We start from the raw sequence: 14,621 nt of genomic DNA, 5'->3' as shown, positions 1-14,621 counted from the left end.
CATGGTGGGGAAGACGCGAGCCCGGAAGCTGTACACCGAAATGCTGACGAAGCCGCATTGCCTGGTAATGGACGACGAAACCTACGTCAAAGCGGACTTTCGTCAGCTGCCGGGCCTGTTGTTCTTCTCCGCAGAGGACAAATTCAGCGTTCCGGAGGAGATTCGCAAGCAGAAACTATCCAAGTTTGCCAAAAAGTACATGGTGTGGCAAGCGATCTGCTCTTGCGGAAAGCGGAGGGCCCCCTTCGTGATGACCGGCACGGTAAACGGGCAGGTTTACCTTAAGGAGTGCCTACAGAAGCGCTTACTACCACTATTGAAGCAGCACGAGAGCCCGACCATCTTCTGGCCGGATCTCGCTTCGTGCCACTATTCAAAGGACGTGTTGGAGTGGTACGAAGCCAACGGGGTCACATTCGTGCCAAATGTGACCCCGTTGTAAAAATAGAGAAATATTGGGCGATTATGAAGCAGGCCCTCCGGAAGAACCCAAAAGTTGTCAAATCGGAGGCGGACTTCAAGAGAAAATGGATTTCTGTTCAAAAAAAACTACAACCTGACGTTGTACAGAACCTTATGGACGGGGTAAAGAGGAAGGTGCGAGCATACGGGTTTGGGCTCGAAGTATGAATAAAAAGAAAATGCCAAAAGATGTTTAATAGTTTTTATTTTACTGTCTAAAATTTTCAAAAGGATCGGTCTACTGGGCGAATTTCTACAGCGTTTTTTCCGTGATGCAATTTGATGTGACACACCCTTTACAACAATATTTCGAACAGCATTACGAGATATAAAGGTTTTCGATATTTCATTGAATTTGTGAGAAAGTGTTCTCAGCAGTTTAAATGATTGATTATGTTTTTGTAGACAGTTGATTTATTTCTTGAAAAATGTTTCAATAGGGGAAGCAGGTTTCAGAGCCATTATTTGATTATTTGAAAAAAATAACCAAATCTAAAAAAGGAGGCTCGGGACAGCAGCTCATTGATTCGGCGTTGAATTGTTTTCTGGTAAACAATTAGAATTCCATAAGTAATATTTTCATAAGGATTTAAGCGGAGGAAAATCAAAACAACGTAAATGGTTCAAAATTTACGGAAACTAGAGTGCAGGGAAACTAAAGGGCAATACAAATTACTTCTCGGGCAAGGTTAGTGAAAAATTAAGGAGTCGTGAGTTGTCTGCTGTAATTCTCACGGGCACTTTGGAAGTCATCTAGATACTCAATCTGCATTGAGTCGATAAGAATTTGAAAAATAATTGAATATTTTTAATACGTTATTAATATCCACGAGAGAGAAAATGAACCACCATTTCCTGTGATCGATCATATTTCGGAGTGGGCAGAAAACTACACTCGACAAAAAAAAAGAAGAACAAAATGCAACATCAAAATTCTGAATGATTTTCGTTATAAAATTTATTTATTTGCAACGTCTCGAATGTTATAAAACGATTCCACAGACTGATCTTAACCTAATAGCCCTTAATCCTATTTTTAAATACATTTTTAGACATGTCAAATTCAAATACATCACAAACACTGTTGAACAAACGAAAACAAACATCCAACGGATTATTGAGACCATAAGAGGTTCTATGTCGTCTAATGAACAGTAAGTCACGCTCACGAAGTTGACGGGAAGGTGCATAAAACGAAACACTGGACAACAAAGATGGACAGTCGATGTTTCCCGAAATCAAATCAAAGACAAAAACCCGTTGTAGATTGGATCGTCTGGAGGCAAGCGTTTCGAGAGCGATAAGTCTACAACGGCTTTCATAATCGGGCATGTTCGTTGGGTCAGACCACGGTAATGAGCGAAGGGCGTAACGAATGAAGCTGCGTTGCACTCTCTCCATTCGGATTGTTTGGGTTGTGTGAAATGGAGCCCACACACATACCGCATACTCCAAGATACTACGAACTAATGAGCAGTATAGTGTCTTCATGGCGTAGATATCCTGGAAGTTGCTGGTACTACGTCGAACAAATCCTAGGACTGAGAACGCTTTGGTAGTTGTTAGGTTGATGTGTTCGTTGAATCGAAGCTTGTTGTCGATGGTCACACCGAGATCGCGGATGGAAAGAACACACTCCAGGGGTACGGACCCGATTGAGTACATGAATTCGATTCGTGATTGTCGGCGAGAAAATGCGATAGACTTACACTTTTTCACGTTTAGCTCCATACCGTTCTCAACGCACCATTTTTGCAATTCATCAATATCGGCCTGAAGTGCACAGCAATCGAGGTGAGATGCGACGGATCTGTAAATCTTCAGGTCGTCGGCGTAAAGCAGCTTTCGTGATTTCAATCGGAAGCACAGATCGTTCACGAACAGCACGAAAATTAGTGGCCCCAGCACACTGCCCTGTGGCACACCGGATGTAATTTGGAACACACGAGAATGCGAACCGTTGATATTGACGAACGCCTTACGTTCAGTCAGATAGGAACGCAACCACTCTGTGATCCAGTGAGGGAAACCCAGGTGACGAAGTTTCGTAATGGCGAGGTCGTGAGGTACTTTGTCGAACGCTTTCGAGAAATCGAAATAAATGGCGTCTACTTGTTGCTTTTTCTCAATTTCAGACGATATAAAGCTGGTGAACGCCATGAGGTTTGTTGTGGTTGACCGCTTCTTTACGAATCCATGTTGAAATTCGGAGATAGTTGTTCGGGATGCTGAATAGAGAACGTTATGCACTAATTCCTCTAACACTTTCGCCAGGCAACACAAAATGGAGATACCACGGTAATTTTCCACGAGGTGATTCGAATCTGTTTTAAATATCGGGCAGATAGAAGCTGTCTTCCATAGCTTCGGGAAAACACTGTGACGAAGCGACTTATTGAAAATCGTTGACAGTGGCTTTTTCAGAGACTCCGCACATTCCTTCAGGAACAACGGTGGAAGATTGTCGCTCCCGGGTCCCTTGGAAGCGTCGAGTTTATTCAAAATAGTCCAAATTTCGAATTGCGTTATGTTGAAAAGTGGTAGATTCACATTCAACGTAGGGCAGTCTCTGATGCTGACAGGTGAAAAAGCTGGTGAGTTAGTGCTATACACACTTTCGAAAAAATCAGCGAACAAATTAGCTACACCGTTCGGAGAATCAGCAGTCTTGTCCCTTAACGTCATCTCAGCGGGGAATTGCTTACACCGTTTACGATTGCGAACGTGCATCCAAAAAGCAGAGGGATTTTGCTTCGCGGTCATCTCCAAGTGAGCAATGTAATCACGAAACGATGCAATCTGGCATTCGTTGTACAAGGTTTCAATTGAACGAAGATGATTGCGATTATCATCTGTCCTTACTCGGAAAAAGCGTTTCCGAGATTTTCGAACAACGTTGCGAAGTTGTTGCAGCTCGGATGTCCACCAAGGATGCTTGTGAGAATGCTGTCTGCACCGTCTACGCGGAACTAACTGATCCAAAATTTTATACACTTTGTCATAAAATGAACATACCATTTCGTCTGTGTCAAGGCCGTTGAAAATCATGTCCCAGTTAACAGCGGAAATTGCAGTGTTCAGCTCCGCATAGTCGCATCGTCGAAAATCGTATTTGTCAGTGTCGTTCAGGCTTCCAGGAAACTGCATAAGAAAGTCGTCAACATCAATACGAAGAACGAACGGCATGTGGTGGTTGTCGAGTTTGAGGAGAGCTGAAGGCGGTTCAATCAATTCAACGTCACTTGGCTCGTCCACGAATGCTAGATCAAGTATCCGACCATTTGAATTCAACAGGCTATTGATTTGGTGTAAACCCGAAGCAACCAAGGTTTCGATTAGCACGATCTCTTGTTCAGAGGATGCGTTTGATGGCAGCAAACCCTTGACATCGTCGTCTTTCTCCCATATTAGACGAGGTAGATTGTAATCGCCGACTACGACAATCTTGTCAGAATCCGAGATACGTTCGCGAAGCTGTTGAATTGCCTCGGAATGTGCAGAATACAACGACGGTTGCGAGTTGGGTCGGAGGTAAATTCCGCATACGTAGATCGTTGAGTTCAAGAGCTTTATGCGAACGACGGCTTGTTCGAGATTACTGCAGTCTTCCAGAGTAACCGAACTACAATTCATAGAGACTTTAACTGCAATCAAAACTCCCCCGCCGCGTTGAAGGCCGCTGGTGGCAGTACTCCGATCGCATCGAAAAATGCTGTATGTTGAAGCTAGCTCAGCGTTATTGATGTCCGGGCGTAACCATGTTTCTGTGAGTACAACAACATCATAGTCGCAGGACGGTAGCTTGAGAAATAGTTCCCGCGTTTTAGTACGGATGCCTCTAACATTTTGGTAGTATATCGTCAAGTATTTAGAGCAAACGTCAGAAGAGCCTGAAGGGGGATTGCGGGTATCGGATGGATTTATATCTATAATGGAACTTGTTGATTGGGCTGGTGTTGCAGCAGATTCGGGGAGGTTGCTCCTGGATCGAGACGCTGCGTAGGTTTCCAAAAATGCCGAACATTACAATCATTGCTGATAAACTCTCGAAATTCTATTCCTTGTGGCCATGTGGCAGGATCCATTGCTTTGGATTTGAGATTCTTAGGAATACTCACTTTGAAAGACACGAATGATAGTGATGATGGCAGTTTTCCTTTTGGAATCAATGATTTCGCAACGATATCCTCTGTTTGCAAGCATTCCTTAGCGAGATTTTGAATGTCGGACTCGGACACTTCCGGTGATATTCTAGTTAAGTACACCTCGAACTTGTCATTGGACCTTGCTGTTGATCCATTGAAGGTGCTGCCTGCGAATTGTCCAGTTCCACGAAAAATCTTTGCTGGCTGATCATTTGGCTCCGAGGCGTCCTCGTCGCGTATGCGCTTAGGGGTGGTGGTGTGGGCCCTAAATTGTAGATAACGTGGAACTGGTGAGAGCGCAGCTGGAGATAATTTGTTGAAGCCCCCTTGAATTTCTTGCTTCAACTCAGCGATTAGACTGGTTTTTATCTCTACCTTCAGCTCGTCAACCACCTTTAGATATGTTTCTCTCAGTTCCAGGTTGGCTGCATTTGTCGACGACATAGCATTTTTAAAGCGAGCGTTCTTCATCAAATCGGTACATCCTTTGCAGAGCCAGAAAACAGCTGAGTTTCCACAAATGTCTTTATAAAACGTTTCAGATAAATGAGCACACTTATAGTGGAAAGCTGCTTTGCAAAAACCGCCGCAAACAACTTCATTCGTGGTCATAGACTTCGCACAGCTATTGCAAATTTCCATCGTAAATTCGAAGCGTCACCCAAGCGTTACAGTGTAACAACGTATTTTTATAGTGGATAAACTGGCAACACTGGTCTTGACAGATATGAAAGTGGCTGTTTCGTGGTGGTTAATACTCACACAGGCTCACGCGAGAGGTAATGATGCTCGGAATGTTTACCTTCTTGTTTTTCGATGGCGAAAACGATGGCAATGAATCGAAGCGGAATGAGAAAAGAATGATCTGGTTGGGACTCTGGCAGGATGTTTCGGGTAACGAAATGAGAACAAGAGCAGCAGCAGGTGGCGTGTATTGTCTCGGTCGGTACAGGTGTACGGGTTTACAGTACAATAATCAGCGGAGCTGTTTTGTTTGTTGTTCGGCGGAGCTGTTTTGTTTGTTGTTCGGCTGAGGTGTTGTTTATATTTCGGCTGAGGTGTTGTTTATATTTCGGCAAAGATGTTGTTTTGATTTCGGCGGTCGAACACACACCACAGAGTTGCAATAACAGTGCAGAAGGAGAGCGGCGAGGTGGGAGGTATTCGGTACGGGCAATGGCGACGGGCTTTTCTCTCAGACCAACACTCTAGCCAGCTCGGAATATGATTGATTCGCTAATCCTACCTGACTGCGGGGTGCAACTAACTATGGTGGCGGAAGATTCAAGCGGTTGTGGATGATATGACGTGGCGCAGAGCAAGTACGGGATGAGAATTTCGATGAAAATGATGATTGTTTGAAGACAACAGAGAAACACAACTACAACACACAACAGAGTTGCCAATCCAACAAAATAATGCATTCGTCAAAGAAATAATTGAACCTTTATAGAATACTTTCAATTTTTCAATTTTGCAGTGAGTAGTGGAAAGTGTTTATCATCGATTTGCTGTGCGATCATTATTTCTTGAAATATTCTCATTTCAAATTTTAAGGATAATTATTCATACGATAGAGAACATATCTGTAGTGAAAGGTTCTACTGGAACTTTCTATAAATCCTCAATCCTTTTTTAAATTTAGATTTACAGATATCAGTTCATGATTCATATTTCATCTTTTCTTTTCTTGAAATTTCTTTAATAATTATTGAAAATAATCTATACATTGTATTCTTCGTTTATGTGCTCGATAAGATCGGTACCGATGGGGCTCATACTATAACACAATATACAATCCACTTCAAGTATTGTTGCTGCTACTGTTTGGCATGGAATGGCTGATATATGGTATAGCAATATAAGATCTATACGAGCGAGCGAAATAAGAGACACATTGCAAATAAGCACGCATTACTTTGCCACATCGATATAGATCTTCTTTTTGTTCTACTTCTTAATATTGGAAAACACTTTCGAAATTCATTTTATATAGGTGTAATATTATCACGCATTCATGCCCCAGCATCAGTAGCTATGTAGATAGCGTGGTCAGATGAGACAGATGATTTTGTTTGATTTTATATTTCAGGACACGAAAAAGGCATTTTTTCTGCCGATTGATAATTGAAATTGAAATAAAATTAAATGAACTTAAATGGGAATGAAATTTAATTTAGGCGCAACTCAGTCATTTCTAAATTATTCTAAAACAACAAGGAAAATGTCCACATGGACAATACTGCCGTTCTACGCATAGTTGTACCATGTTACATTTTGACAATTTTCACTTTTCTTCATAAAGCGATGTTTCTATACCTAGTCTTCCGGAAAAACACAGAAAAACTGATAGTTTGTTCCCAGCTTTAAAAAAGACGGGTGGGTAATGTCGGGGACATAACCGGAGTGACGTAGGACTATACAAAAGGGACAGCTTTTGTTAAATATATATTTTAAATATATTGTTTTATTTTCTTCTCCTACGTGAATACCTACCTATCTACCTGAAAAATGGATTAGTTTACTGTTTACTTATGTTTACTGTTATGAATATGTTGATGGTTCTGAAAAGAACCTTTGGTGTTGTGTTTTTGTTATCACTCGATATTCCCATCTTGTTCGGTTAAACCTTCTTGTTTAGCTATTGCGTTTGCCACTCGCCACAGCTTTCACAGTTGGAAAATTTCTTCCCATCCAGCTTGTGACATGTTGTTCAGTAAATTACATTTAATGCGACGTGCCGGAGAAACACTTTGCCACTCACTGAAACTAATTGTTACCTTGATGAGCGCCGAACCGAAGCTGCTCTGTTCTTGATGCGGGTTTTCTGATTGTCGTGAGCAGCTTTGCAAGCCAACTCGAGCACTCCGACGGCCGAAACTCTATAATCGCTGTTAGGTATACTGGTGCTCCGGCACCAATCCGTTCGGCCTAGTTACCCTTGCGGAGCAATCAGTAAATGCGACCAACAGGGAACTGGAGACCTGCACGATTCGAGTGGGACTTTGCCTTTCCCTTAACTTGTCCTCCTTTGTTACGTCAACGATGCCGATGCCGTACAACCACACGGGTTTACGGTTTGAAAGAAAATAAGATATTTTTTTTGGGGTCCACGTGTTTTATACTCTAGCGGTACACACTCACAGGATAGAGACAAATCGGCAGACTCAGCCAGAGGGGCGAGTCCAACGAGACGAACGAATGAGCGTTAAAAGGGAGCGATGGCAAAAAAATACATCACGGCGCTTTTGGATCTCGGACTGGAACGTCACCCTCTGGCGCCTTGGAAGGAGTTTGCAGATTTTACCTGTTTTTTCACACCTAAAAAACTAACTTTTGCTTCTAGCAGCCTTTCTGAAGGCTAAGTTAGTCCTCAATATAGTTTTAGTTTACAGATTTGCTGCAGCAGACGACAACCGTTTACTTCGACCGCAGTGAGCGGTGCTTACCGGCGTGCCGGAAAAGCGCGCGCTTTTCGGCGTCACCAACGCCACGCCCCCTTTTTTTCTTTTGGGCAGTGTTGGCAGTTTATTTGTAGCGATTAGTGATTTTAAATATAAAATATAATTTAAAAAGAAGACGTGCGCTTACGGACAGTGAAGTGACTGGTGAAAACAATTTCAAAAGCTTATACGCGATATTGGTGGTTTTACAAGTGCTCTGGTTAAAAAAGTGTGAATTTCTGGGCACATTTCCCTAAGTGTAAAGCCCCCATAAATATTATATAGTGTTTTAACCCGAAGAAAACCCCAGTCATCGGCTATACCTAGGGTGTAGCCAGACAACAGCATGGCTTCAAGTAGCTCCGGGCCTCCGGGAGGCCGAGCTACAAACATGTACGACGGTAAACCTACCCAACGTACCGCTCCAAGGTGGGCCGACCCACTAAACGGAAATCTTCAAATCCTGCTACTTCGTGCAACAGGAGAGAACATAATCCCGACTAATCCGTTCATAGTAAGCAAGACGATCGCTAACGCTGTAGGAAAAAAATATTACACAGCGCGACCGCAACGAGACGACAAGAAGAGGACTCAATATATCCTTACGGCCAAGGATGAGGATATCATTGGTAAGCTCCTTTTAATTAATCAACTGATTGACGGAACCCCTATTGAAGTGATTTACCACCCAACCCTTAACCAACGTAAATGTGTTGTTACTTGCCGTGATGTCATGGACATCAAGGAATCCGAACTGGTTACAGAGCTTTCCGATCAAGGTGTGATCGATGTCAAGCGCATAACCAGGAAGGAGAATAATATTGTTGTGCCAACTGCCACTCTCATTTTAACTATTCGTGGAACTGTTGTTCCAGACTTTATTAATTTCGGATTTATTCGGGCTGGGACTAGAAATTTCTATCCCAACCCAATGCAATGCTTTAAATGCTACAAATTTGGGCATACAAGCAAACGATGCAAACGCGATAACCCGCTTTGCAGAAATTGCGGTCAAGAACATCCAGAACAAAAGGATGGAACTAAAACCTGCAACGCTTCAGCATTTTGCGTGAATTGCCAAGGGGACCATTCCTCTTCGAACAGGAAATGCCCTGTATGGCAATGCGAAAATAATATTACCAAAATCCGAGTCGACTATGGTATCTCCTATAAAGAGGCAAAGGACAAATACAATGGACAAATTAATGGACCAACATATGCAAGTGTCTTGCAAGACAAACTCTCCAACTTGCAAAAATCAGTAACCAGCTGCAACTGTAAATGCAACTGCGCTGCAACTGCCTCGGCCGTTTCGGCCTCTTCCAGCCGCGAAAGCACCCCTTCAATTGATACTACACTCGACACTACCATGACAGATTCGACAACTGATAGTTCAACAGCTGAATCTGAGAGCGAATCAGTCATCTCCATGGATACTTCCGATGTTCCAAACAAAAATAAAAATAAAAGAAAAATTGCGAAAGGCTCATCTTCAGATTCAGATCAAAAATCCGAAGATGAAACCCTAACTAATAAAGACAAGAAAAGAACAAGAAATGAACAAAAACAGACACCAACAACAAATAACAATACAACCCCAACAGAAAACAACAACAACAACAACACTCATCAAACAAAAAACAACAATAACAACAACAGCAACGCACATTCAACAAAAAACAACACAAACACAACAAACACTCCAAAGACTTCTACACCAAACAAAAACAACACCAATACCTCAAAGAAAGCTTCTCTTTCCAAGGGTAAAGGACCATCGAACTAATTCTCTTTGAATAGTTCAAACATACACACAATCAAGACTTAGGAATTAGAGTTAAAAACACCAACACATTCATTCCAATACAGAAATTCGGGATACAATGGAACATCAGAAGTATCCGACAAAATATTTTAGAACTAAAAATTCTTATTTCGAGCTCTAATCCCACAGTCATAGCCCTTCAAGAAACTATGACACCAAACAATTTCAACAAACACTTCATCCCAAAGTACATCACATACTTCAAAGAGGGTCCCAACCCCTCAAAGCACGGAGTTGCAATCGCAATCAAGGATGGCACTCCACCTGGGGAGCCTGGGGAGGCGCATACCTCGATCAAAAAGGATCTATAATCGAAGATTTTATCTCCGACCATTCCCTACTCCTTCTAAACAACGGCCAACACACCAGAATTCATCATACTGGTACTACTTCGGCTATTGATCTTACTATGGTATCACACAAACTCTCTTCAAAACATTCATGGAACATTCACGATGATACCTGCGGCAGCGATCATTTTCCAATTCTCATCTCCTTCGGCCAATCTTCCCCAGAGTTTCCAACAAGGCCAAGATGGAAATTTGAATATGCTGACTGGGCTGGCTATCAATTTGATATTGAAAACCGCCTTTCCGCTAAACAAGACTGGACAGCCGAGGAATTCTCCAAAGTTGTCCTTGAGGTTGCAATGTTGCACATCCCTAGAACCAGTGGCATCCCTGGCAGGAAATGCGTCCCATGGTGGTCGCCTGAGGTGAAGGCAGCGATCAAAGGTCGACGTAAGGCCTTACGCAAACTCAGAAAGCCCATCCGGATAAGCCCACTCTGCTCACAGAGTTCCAAAGGGCTCGCAACGAAGCTCGAACTGCCATTAATTCAGCCAAACACAATAGTTGGGCTAAATTCGTCAGCGAAATTAACCCTAACACGTCGACAAAGGAGTTATGGAGTAAGATTGGTAGGCTTCATGGCAAGAAAAGAAGCAAAGAGTATAATCTTCTTATTAACGGTCAATACACCAATGACCGGAAAATCATCGCCAAGGCGTTCGGAGATTTCTTTGCATCTGCCTCCTCCAATCAAAATTACGACCAAACCTTTCAAACCCACAAAACGGAATGCGAAAAAATTCCCATCGATTTTCATACCGATGTGGAATTTGACTTCAACAAAAACCTCTCCCTCAAAGAGTTCGATTGGGTACTGAACAAAGTCAAACAAGGATCCACCGGACCCGATGACATCAGCTACCCGATGCTAAAGAAACTACCTCATCTCGGGAAAAAAGCACTTCTGAAGCTCCTCAACAAAGTCTGGGACAGTGGAACCCTCCCCAGTTGCTGGAAAGAGGGTTTAATGATCTGTATCCCGAAACCAGACATGAACAATCATCTTCTCGACAATTTCCGCCCCATCACTCTTCTAAGTTGTGTTGGGAAAGTCATGGAAAAAATAATAAATCGACGCTTAACGACCTTTCTCGAGTCAAATAAGCTGATTGATTCCAGACAATTCGCATTCCGCCCGGGAAAAGGTACAGAAGATTGCCTCGTAGCAATCGAAAAAATCCTAGACGACGCAACTGAAAAATTACAGAACATAGATATCGTTTCACTTGACCTATCTAAGGCCTTCGATCGGGCATGGAGATACCCAGTGCTGAAAAGCCTCTTCAACTGGGGGATTCGTGGGAGGTTAGGCCTCTTCATAAAAAGTTTCCTTGAAAACCGGTCTTTCAAAACCATCATCAACAACCATAGGTCTTCTTTAAAAATCCCTGAAAACGGTTTCCCCCAAGGCTCAGCACTTTAACCTACCCTTTTCAACATTGCTATGCAATCCATCTTCGAACTAATTCCCGATCACATAAAGATCATAGTCTATGCAGATGACATAACTCTTATCTCTACGAGCTGCTTCGGCTTAAATCAGAGAAAGAGGCTTCAAAAAACCTTAGACTCCATCCAAAACTGGGCTCTAAAAACAGGTTTTAAAATTTCCCCGGAGAAATCCAAGCACATGTACATTGGAAAACATCTCAGTAGGAGAACCTATCTTCAACTTAACAAAATCTCGATCCCCACATCGAGGACATTGAAAATACTAGGAGTTACTTTTGATAAGAAACTCAACTTCTTACCACATTCCCAAAAGACCAAAATAGCCACCAGAATGAAGCTAAACATCATCAAGGCTATTGCAGGCAACCTAGCCTCTGGTCACAGAAAAACACTGCTGAATATTGTGAACGTTTGGTTGGTCCCAAAAATCCTATACGGAATAGGCACCTTCAGCCGCGGAGGGGACGGTGTGTTAAACACCATTCAACCAGTTTACAATAAAGCAGTCAGGATTGCAATCGGAGCTTTTCCCACTAGCCCCACTCTTGCCGTAATGGCTGAAAGTGGTCAACTTCCCTTCAAACACCTGGCGACAAAAGCCATCACAAATAAAGCCATCCGTCACCTGTCACTTCCCGACAGTGACCACAATGTCCCACTAATACGCAGGGCCAAAACATCATTCAACAACCTCACAAACAAAGACCTCCCCAATATTTGTGAACGGCCATCTGCTACGGGAAGAAATTGGAACGTCAAACCGCCGAACATTAACCTTGATCTTCTTAAGGCTGTCCGAGCGGGAGACCCTTCTCCAAAAATCAAAGCTTGCTTCAATAACCTCATTGCATCCAATTTTCAAATTAATCACCAGGTATATACAGATGGTTCAGTCAATGCCGATGGAGTTGGATGTGGAATTTTTGAGAGTAGATACATAGGTAGCTTTTCTCTTCCACCGCAATGCTCCATCTTCAGTGCGGAAGCTTTCGCTCTTTTAATAGCTACCCAAGAATGCACCCATGATTTCCTTCCTACCACAATATTTTCCGACTCAGCTAGCTGTCTCCATGATCTTCTAAGTGGAAACAGCAAACACCCATGGATTAAGCAAACAGAAGAGGCTGCTTCAAATAAAAACATCTCCTTCTGCTGGGTTCCTGGTCACTCAGGAATCCGCGGAAACACAGCCGCCGACATACTGGCCGGCAAGGGCAGCAAAATAGAACCCCCAGACATGCCCTGTCCTCCATCTGACATTGTCCGCTGGGTAAAACAGCAAGTCCGTGAAAGCTGGGACATAGGTTGGATAAACAGCCGTCCCACCCATCTTCTTCAAATTAAAAATTCCACTCTTCCTTGGGAGGACCGTCTCAATAGTAAGGAAAGGCAAGTCCTTACCCGTCTTCGAATTGGGCACACTAACTTCAGCCACTCACACTTGTTCTACAGAGCCGAAAAACCCCAATGTGCTTGCAACGTAGCACCCGTTTCCGTTAGCCATCTTCTATTAGAATGCCAACATACCAAAGATGCTCGAGCCCGACACAATATAGGTCAGAGTCTCCGAGATATCCTCAGTAGAGACGAGACCCAAGTAACCAATCTTATTGCGTTTCTGAAAGAAACCGACTTCTTTGGTAAAATCTAAATCGAAATACTAAGTACTTTTGAAATTGTTTATTTATTACAGTTCGCCACTTCACGGTCATGTATGCGTGTTCATGTGTGTATATACATGTATGTAACTACATACATATATATACACGCATCTATTAATACATATTCTCACATATATATTCCATTTATTACATTACTTAACTGATTTCCTAACTTTACAGCCACACTCACCAAGGAGGATAAATTCATTAAATAAACCTCTCCATTTTTCAGCTATACTATATACCATTAAATTCAAAACCACTATATTTTATTATCCATTCAAACTGTATTTCATTTCATTTCACGAATGTGTTCTGTTCCGAATGCGGATTTTCTTATCGTCGCGAGCAGCTTCGCCAGCTAACTCGATCACTTCGGCGGCCGAAACTATATAACGCCGGCTGGGTGGACTGGTGCACTGGTACTAACGCGCTCGGTCTAGCTACCCTTGCGGGGAACTCCAGACTAACACGGTTCGAGCGGGATTTTGCCTTGCCCTTCACTTTTCCTCCTTTACCATGTCCAGACATGGCTGCTTGGGTTGGCTTGTTGATGTGTTGTGATGCGAACCGATGTGGTGTACGGTTTGAATGAGAATGATCGTTATGGCAGCGGAGCGGGAATTTTTAAGCTGACTGACTGGCTCGAGAATTACGCATGTGTGAGACTGCGACCAATGTTTCGTTCATTTTTTTCTTTTTCCTTTCCAATCGTGCTTCATTCTATTTCGCTGCTGCTCTGGTTGCCCGTTTTGGTCGGTACGATTTGAGGAGCACAAAATGGACCAATCAAAAATGGGCACATAGTGTATTTGGACAATGCTTGATATTTCACAATTATTCAATTATTTATCTCAAGAAAAATGAAATGTTATTCGTTATGATAGATGCGTAGATATATTTCCTATCAATTGATGCAAAAACCTTTGCGATCTATTGAGAAATGCTCGAGTTATAAGCGTTCCAAATCTTGCATTTTTTCCTACTTGTTCAGTGCCTAGATTTCCATTTCACCCCCTATATCTTCCGGTTAGACGTAGTCCTACGTCAAAAAAACAACATCAAGCTCAATTGTACCATGTCGATATTCTATTCATAACTGTTCCATCGTCCATCGTTCCATTTTTTTGTAGCTCCATTTCAAATAAATCGGTTCAAGTACAAGAATTCTATGTCACGCTTTTAGCAGGGCTCATTTCTGGTACACCGTGTACACCTTGTTAGCGAATGCCTAATAACAACGAAATTATATTCTGGAAAGTATTGCAGATCACTCCCTTCCT

Source organism: Toxorhynchites rutilus, chromosome 3, assembly GCF_029784135.1.
Source record: "Toxorhynchites rutilus septentrionalis strain SRP chromosome 3, ASM2978413v1, whole genome shotgun sequence".
Lineage (NCBI taxonomy): Eukaryota > Metazoa > Arthropoda > Insecta > Diptera > Culicidae > Toxorhynchites > Toxorhynchites rutilus.
The sequence above is the reverse complement of the archived record's forward strand: the minus strand, read 5'-3'. Positions refer to the sequence as shown.